Here is an 8,190-nt window from a genome sequence, read left to right on the forward strand (position 1 = left end):
GGCATCAGCTTCCATAGTTACGCTGACGACACACAGCTGTACATCGCCGTGTCTCCTGATGACACTGGGCCAATTGATGCCCTTTTTAACTGTATTTTAGACATCAAGTCATGGATGGCAGCAAACTTCCTACAGCTCAACCAGGGCAAAACAGAGATTTTACTCATCGGTCCCGAAGGCCAGAGAGAGAAACTTTTACCAAAGTTACAGGATTTTAAACCCTCAAAATCAGTTAAAAATCTGGGCGTGATTTTTGACTCTGAGCTCACTTTTATTCCACATATTAAAAACATAACAAAGATCGGTTTTTACCATCTTAAGAACATAGCCAGAGTCCGCCCGTTTCTCTCTCAGGCCAGTACGGAGGTGCTAATGCATGCTTTTATCTCATGTCGTTTAGATTATTGTAACGCCCTGCTCTCTGGTCTTCCTAAAAAGAACATGTACAACCTACAATTATTACAGAATTCAGCCGCACGCGTGCTGACGAGGACCAGAGGGCGGGAGCACATTAGACCTGTTTTAAAATCGCTGCATTGGCTCCCCGTGCGCTTCAGGGTTGATTTTAAGGTTATTTTACTAGTTTTTAAGTGTCTTAATGGTCTTGGGCCTTCTTATTTGTCTGCACTACTTTTACCCTATCGACCCTCGCGGACCCTGAGGTCCTCCGGTGCTGGCCTTTTAACCATACCAAAAGTTAGAACCAGGACACACGGGGAGGCGGCATTCAGTTTTTATGGTCCCCGATTGTGGAACAGCCTCCCGGAGAACCTCAGGGCCGCAGAGACTGTTGATGTTTTTAAAAAGAGGCTCAAGACCCATCTCTTTAATCAGGCTTTTAACTGACTCATTTAACTCTTTTACATTTCTTATGCTCACCTTTATTTTTATTGAATCTTACTGCTCTGTTTTATATTTAGTTTATCCTTTCTTATCGTATTTTATTTTTGTTTAATCTCAATGTTTTATCTAAATATTTTAGTTGTTATTTATGGTCTATTTTATACATTTTACTGTTTTATTATTTTAGTTTTTAATGTCTTACTTTCTAGACATACTTTTAGGATTTTATGTTTGTATGTTTTATGTTTTTTATAAACTCCTTTAGTGTATTTTATCCTGTTTTCTTGTAGCTTTTATCTCCAGTGTTTCCTCATGGGGAGCCTCCATGCTGGGAGTGACTCTGGCCTGCAGGGGGTCGTCCTGGGGGTGGTTCTGGCCTGGATGGTGGTGGAGTTCTGCACCACAGCTTCACCGCTGTGGTGTGGACTCCTCTTTCCGTCCGGGCCGGGATGGTCTCTGTGGCCCCCCCCCCCCCTTCTAGCTGCGGGCTATGAGACCTCCTGGCGTGGACAGCTCCCTGTTACCGTTTCGTCACCTGGATCCTCTGTGCCTAGCCATGTCTGCACCATGTGTCTGCGTGCGTGTCTGTGTGTGTAATTTAGGAATTTAGGTGAATTGTAGTGTGCTTTTGTCTGCGGGGAGGGGGGGGAGGGGCGGAGGGGCATTAATAAGTTTTATGTTAATTTGTTTTTTCTTGTTTTTTTTTTTTTTCCTGTTAAGCACTTTGTGTTTCATTATTTGTAGGAAAAGTGCTATATAAATAAAGTTTGATTTGATTTGATTTGATTAGGACGGTTACTTAGACGGTTACTAGGACGGTTACTCAGACGGTTACTTAGACGGTTATTTAGACGGTTACAAGGACGTTACTTAGACGGTTACTAGGACGGTTACAAGGACGTTACTTAGACGGTTACTAGGACGTTACTTAGACGGTTACTAGGACGGTTACAAGGACGTTACTTAGACGGTTACTAGGACGTTTACTAGGGCGGTTACTAGGACGGTTACTAGGACGGTTACTCAGACGGTTACTAGGACGGTTACAAGGACGTTACTTAGACGGTTACTAGGACGTTTACTAGGGCGGTTACTAGGACGGTTACTAGGACGGTTACTCAGACGGTTACTAGGACGGTTACAAGGACGTTACTTAGACGGTTACTAGGACGTTTACTAGGGCGGTTACTAGGGCGGTTACTAGGACGGTTACTAGGACGGTTACTCAGACGGTTACTAGGACGGTTACTAGGACGGTTACTAGGGCGGTTAGTAGGACGTTACTTAGACGGTTACTAGGACGGTTACAAGGACGTTACTTAGACGGTTACTAGGACGTTTACTAGGGCGGTTAGTAGGACGGTTACTTAGATGGTTACTTAGACGGTTACTTAGACGGTTACTTAGACGGTTACTAGGACGTTACTTAGACGGTTACTAGGACGTTTACTAGGGCGGTTAGTAGGACGTTACTTAGACGGTTAGTAGGACGGTTACTTAGACGATTACTAGGACGGTTTCTTGGACGTCCTGAAGACTGAAGACCACCGAGACCAGGACCTGGACTGGGTCATGTGACAGGAAGTCGTCCCAAACAGCAGCAGATCTACATCAGAACGACGACTAAAAGGATCCAGGTTCTGGAAGGACCTGGTTCTGAGTTTTATTTTACTTTATACGTTTCCTGATGAATCAAAAAGAACAGGCTGCATCTTTGTTGTGGGCCTTTAAACGTCCCCCGTTCACGGTTCTGCGCCCGCTTTAGAACCACCTTCCCTCCGGTGCACTTCCTCCTCCACAAAGGGGGCATTCATCAGAACCAGGTCTCACCGGCCCCGGACGCTCCCGCTCTATTTTCAGCAGCAGAAGTCCATTAGGACGCGGCGGACGGCCCGAGGGATTCTGGTCTAGCAGCTTATTTACCACTAAAGGAGCTGCAAAAGGGGTCAGGGAAGCGGCAGAAGGAACGAGGAAAACATCACTGTCTTAGTTTCAGAGCATTTATACGGGTACAAGTCCCCCTACTGCTGTCTTAAACCAGATACCTTTCTAAACCAGATGTCGTCCTGAACCGGCCCGGCCGGCTAACAGATCTCTGTAACAGTAACTGTCCATCTTTGTCCCTCTAAACCAGTGGTCGGCAACTCAAAATGTTTTAGATCCATATTGGACCAAAAACACAAAAACTAATATTTCTGGAGCCGCAAAAAATGAAAAGTCTTGTATCAGAAATAGAATGAAGAAACACATGCTGCATGTTTCGATATTAGTTAGAACTGGGGGAGATTTATTTATTCATTATGCACTTCCAGAAAAAAGTGGAAATGTTGAGAAAAAAGTCGAAATTTCGAGAAAAAAGTCGAAATGTCGAGAAAAAAATCTAAATGTCGAGAAAAAGGGGAAAGGAAAAAGGAAGAAAAAAAGAAGAAAAAAAGAAAAAGGAAAAAAAAATTAAAAAAAAGGAAAAAAAGGAAAAAAATTGAAAAAAAGAAGAAAAAAGGAAAGAAGATAAAAAGGAAAAAAAAGGTCAAACATTTTTGAAAAAGCTCCAGGAGCCACTAGGGCGGCGCTAAAGAGCCGCGGGTTGACGATCCCTGGTCTAAACAATATTTTGGTCTTCGGTAAAACTACTTCTCAGGTACCAGAAGTGAAAGTATGATGGCTGGAAATCAGCTCAATATTATTTGGTCATTTTAAATGAAGTTCAAGTCCTGCTGCTGCTGTAACATTCTGTTCCAAACCAACCCACAACCTTCCAAACCAACCCACAACCCTTTACGACCAACCTAGAACCCTTTACGACCAACCCACAACCTTCCAAACCAACCCACAACCCTTTACGACCAACCCACAATCTTCCAAACCAACCCACAACCCTTTACGACCAACCTAGAACCCTTTACGACCAACCCATAACCCTTTACGACCAACCCACAACCTTCCAAACCAACCCACAACCTTCCAAACCAACCCACAACCTTCCAAACCAACCCACAACCTTCCAAACCAACCCACAACCTTCCAAACCAACCCACAACCCTTTACGACCAACCTAGAACCCTTTACGACCAACCTAGAACCCTTTACGACCAACCCACAACCCTTTCCGACCAACCCACAACCCTTTCCGACCAACCCACAACCCTTTACGACCAACCCACAACCTTCCAAACCAACCCACAACCCTTTACGACCAACCTAGAACCCTTTCACATCAACCAAAAACCTTCCAGACCAACCCAGAATCTTCCAAACCTGCTGCTGCTGGAACATTCTGCATCTGTTCGGTGCAGAAAGACGATAAAAAAGAAGTTTAAAGTCCTGGTTTCTCTGTAAAAGCTGGGTGTCGTCCCTCGTCTCTCCGTTCCACCGTCTCTTGCTCCTCCGTTACATCATCACCTCCTTATAGACGAGTCTGTTTACGTCTCAGTTTCAGACAGTTTCTGGCTTTTCTTACAGATTAACAAGTTTAAGAAGTCAAGACCCAGAACCTTCCAGACTAGTGTTGTCCCGATCCATCACGGCATTTTCAAAACATCAGTATCGGCCAAAAAAGTATCGGGACAAACCTAGTTATTAATGTTTTTAATATATATTAAATCCTTTTATATATCGTTGCATTTAACGTCACTTCCGGCCGAAGTAAGTGAAACTAACATGGTTTAATGTTTGAATTGTGAAATGTTCTATCTGTTCATGTTCATTAAGCTGCTCCTATTCATTCATTCATTCATTCATTCATTCATTCATTCATTCATTCATTCATTCATTCATTCATTCATTCATTCATTCATTCAGAATTCTGCACTAAGGTTAAGACAAAATGTATTTTAATTTTCTTTGTGAGTTTGACTGGATGTCGTTCAACTACCTCTTTTGAAGTTAAATTTATTTATTTTTGTTATTGCACTATTCCGCACTTTTTGTTTTAGTTTACAATTTCATGTTTTTACATTTTGTGGCACCAGAGCTGATAAGCTTTGTTGAAATAATGTTGTTCTGCAATGGACAATAAAAGAAACTTGGGATCATTTAGTTTTAGTCCTCTTTTTTTTTTTATTTATTGCCAAAATGTATCTGATCGGGAAAAAGTATCGGAAATGTATCGGGAGCCAAAAAAGAGTGATCGGATCGGGAAAAATCGGGATCGGCAGAAACTCAAACTCAAGAGATCGGGAGCTGAAAAATCCTGATCGGATTTTGCCAGTTTCTGCGTTTGTAAATATTCATAAATAATTCTGATTTACCCGAAAATTTTCGAGTCTATAAAATGAATTCCTGACCTTTCTCTCGCGATTCCTCAAATATAAAAATTTTAATCCTGATAATTCCCCCCCACCCCTAGCGAACGGTGTCGTCATGGTAACCCAGCTGGTATTTAACCCCGGACCTTGACTTTTTCTCCATAATTTCACCCCTTAAACACGGCAGTGGCGTTATCAGGGGCTAGGCTTTCCATCTTTCAGAAATACAAATAAATGACGCCCCGATTTCAGCGGCGCAGGCGCCAAAAAAGTAGGGACAAAACTTCTAAACTGCATAGAAATATATTTATTTTATACGAAACAAAATGCTTTGATTTAAAGTTTAAAGTGCTTTAATAGCATTGAACTTGCATGACTGTACAGACAGACAACCATACTAGCAACTGAAATAGCCTGCTATGCTACGTATGTCCATATCAGCCCAGATATAGAATATACATACAGGTGAGGAATATGGTGTAAAAGTTAATTTATTTCAATAATTCAACTAGAATTTGGTGTAAAAGTTAATTTATTTCAATAATTCAACTAGAATATGGTGTAAAAGTTAATTTATTTCAATAATTCAACTGGAATATGGTGTAAAAGGTAATTTATTTCAATAATTCAACTAGAATTTGGTGTAAAAGTTAATTTATTTCAATAATTCAACTAGAATATGGTGTAAAAGTTAATTTATTTCAATAATTCAACTAGAATATGGTGTAAAAGTTAATTTATTTCAATAATTCAACTGGAATATGGTGTAAAAGTTAATTTATTTCAATAATTCAACTGGAATATGGTGTAAAAGTTCAATAATTCAATTTAAAAGGTGAAACTAATACATTACATAGGCTCATTACATGCAAAGCAAGATATGTTTAACCTTTATTTGTTATAATTTCGATGATGGAATTGTTTTTTGATTTCATAAAATATTCTCTAATTTATTTTTTCATTTGGGGTTTTCATAAACTGTGAGTCATAATCACCAAAATTATAACAAATAAAGGCTTGAAATATCTCACTTTACATGTAGTGTGAAATAATATATTTGTTTCACCTTTAGTTGAATTTACTACGAATTAAGTTTAGCAATATATTTAAATTTTTCGGAACGCAACTTTTAATTCCCAATTACGTAACAATTCCATATTTTAAGGGACGGGTGGCGACACTATCGGGGGCCCCTGATCCGCGTCGGCCCCCAAGGCCCTCGGAAAAGTTAGGAGCGGCCCTGCCGGCCCGGGCGTCACGTGACTCGGCCTTTATTTCTAATTTTAAAGCAGCTGAGTGGGCAGACGCCCCGAACCCGGGTCCGTGGGCGGATTCTAACCTCCAGAATAAAAGCGGCGGGGGGGGGGGTAAAACGAGGGGCGACTCCAAAACTGTTTCATTCAATTCTTGATTGGAACCAAAACTAAAAACCATCATTACAGGATTATATTATACTGTTGTAGTATACAGGCTCAGAAATACTTTTTTTTTTTACTTTCTAACTTTTCCACATATATATTAATGGTTAATACCATGTTGGTAAAAACCTAAGGCATATATATATATATATATATATATATATACATTTTTAATATATAATACATATATCATATATATGTTAATATGTCATATTTATTTTATTAATACATATATATATATTTTTTTTATTTTACCTTCTTTTCTCATAATTGTATTTCATTGTATTTGTTATTTTCTGTCTAATTATGTGTTGCCACTTTTAATGTCGATGTAAAGCACTTTGAATTACCTTGTGTTGAATTGTGCTATATAAATAAACTTGCCTTGCCTATATACAGTATATATACAGTATATATTATTTTTTTGTATATATATATATATATATATATATATTTTTTATTTTTTTTATTTTTTTTTATTATTAAGCTCAGAAATAGTTCTTTTTTAAAATATATATTAATGGTTAATACCATGGTGATAAAAACCTAAGGCATATATATATATATATATATATATATATATATATATATATATATATATATATATATATATATATATATATATGTGTGTGCATTTTTAATATATAGTATATATATAATTTTTTTTTATTAATTAATTTTATTAATTAATATTTTTTTGTATATATAATTCTTTTTTATTTTTTTATTATTAGGCGCATAAATACTTACAGAAACGCCTACTGATATGCATTTGGCCCAAATTATTTGGGATGAAACCCATCACTGACAATAGAATCTATTTTTAAATTAGTAGGGGGGGCCGTGGCCACCCCCGGGCCCCCCCTGGGTGGCGCCACTGGGTAAAATAGGACGTTTTTACACCTCGCGTTGCGGTTCGAGCACCAAAGTGACCCCCCCCCCGGGCCCCCCGGCCCCCCTGGCCCCCCGGGCCCCCAGCAGGACTTTACCCGCATGTCCGCGCAGACTGAGCTCAGCAGGGGAGCCGAGCTGCGGGGCTGAATCCCGGCCGGCCTGCGCGGCCCGACGGCCCTGCGGCGGCGCTGGTGCTGATGCTGGTCCTGATGCTGCTGGTGCTGCTGGTGCTGATGCTGAGGACGGAGCTGGAGGAGGAGGAGGATGGGGGGGCGGCGGCCATCAGCATCCCGCCGACACAAAGAGATTCACCTTCAGCCGGAGAAAAGCGACGCACTGTAATAAAAACTCAGAAATAAAAGGCCGATCCGCGGCGGATCCGGCGGGATGAAGAGGAGGATGAGGAAGAGGAGGAGGAGGAGGAAGAGGAGGAGGTGCGACTCCACTTTGTGCTCCGACAGAAGACGTCAGGAGGCGTCGGAGCGATGGTCAAGTCGGTGAAAGCAGGGCCGAGCCGCTTCCGGTGCTGCCTTTCAAAATAAAATTAAATTAAATTAAATGACTTCACAGGACTGTCAGAAAATTAGAATATTGTGATTTTCTGTAATGCAATTACAAAAACAAAAATGTCATACATTCTGGATTCATTACAAATCAACTGAAATATTGCAAGCCTTTTATTATTTTAATATTGCTGATCATGGCTTACAGCTTAAGAAAACTCAAATATCCTTATCTTAATCCCTATCTAAATCTTAATCTTAAACTGTAAGCCATAATCAGCAATATTA

General features: G+C 40.1%; 1 protein-coding gene across 3 annotated transcripts in view; it reads right to left on the minus strand.

Moving 5' to 3' along the window:
* Window positions 1-7,876, minus strand: part of clvs2 (clavesin 2) — a 37,191-nt gene extending 29,315 nt beyond the window's left edge. For all 3 annotated transcript variants that reach the window (XM_061713735.1, XM_061713734.1, XM_061713733.1), the window contains exon 1: window positions 7,495-7,876. The gene's annotated coding sequence lies outside the window, so the exon portion shown is untranslated. The remainder of the gene's footprint in view (window positions 1-7,494) is intronic.
* Window positions 7,877-8,190: the final 314 nt, after the last annotated feature.

This window comes from Cololabis saira, chromosome 22 (assembly GCF_033807715.1).
Source record: "Cololabis saira isolate AMF1-May2022 chromosome 22, fColSai1.1, whole genome shotgun sequence".
NCBI classification, from domain to species: Eukaryota; Metazoa; Chordata; class Actinopteri; order Beloniformes; family Belonidae; genus Cololabis; species Cololabis saira.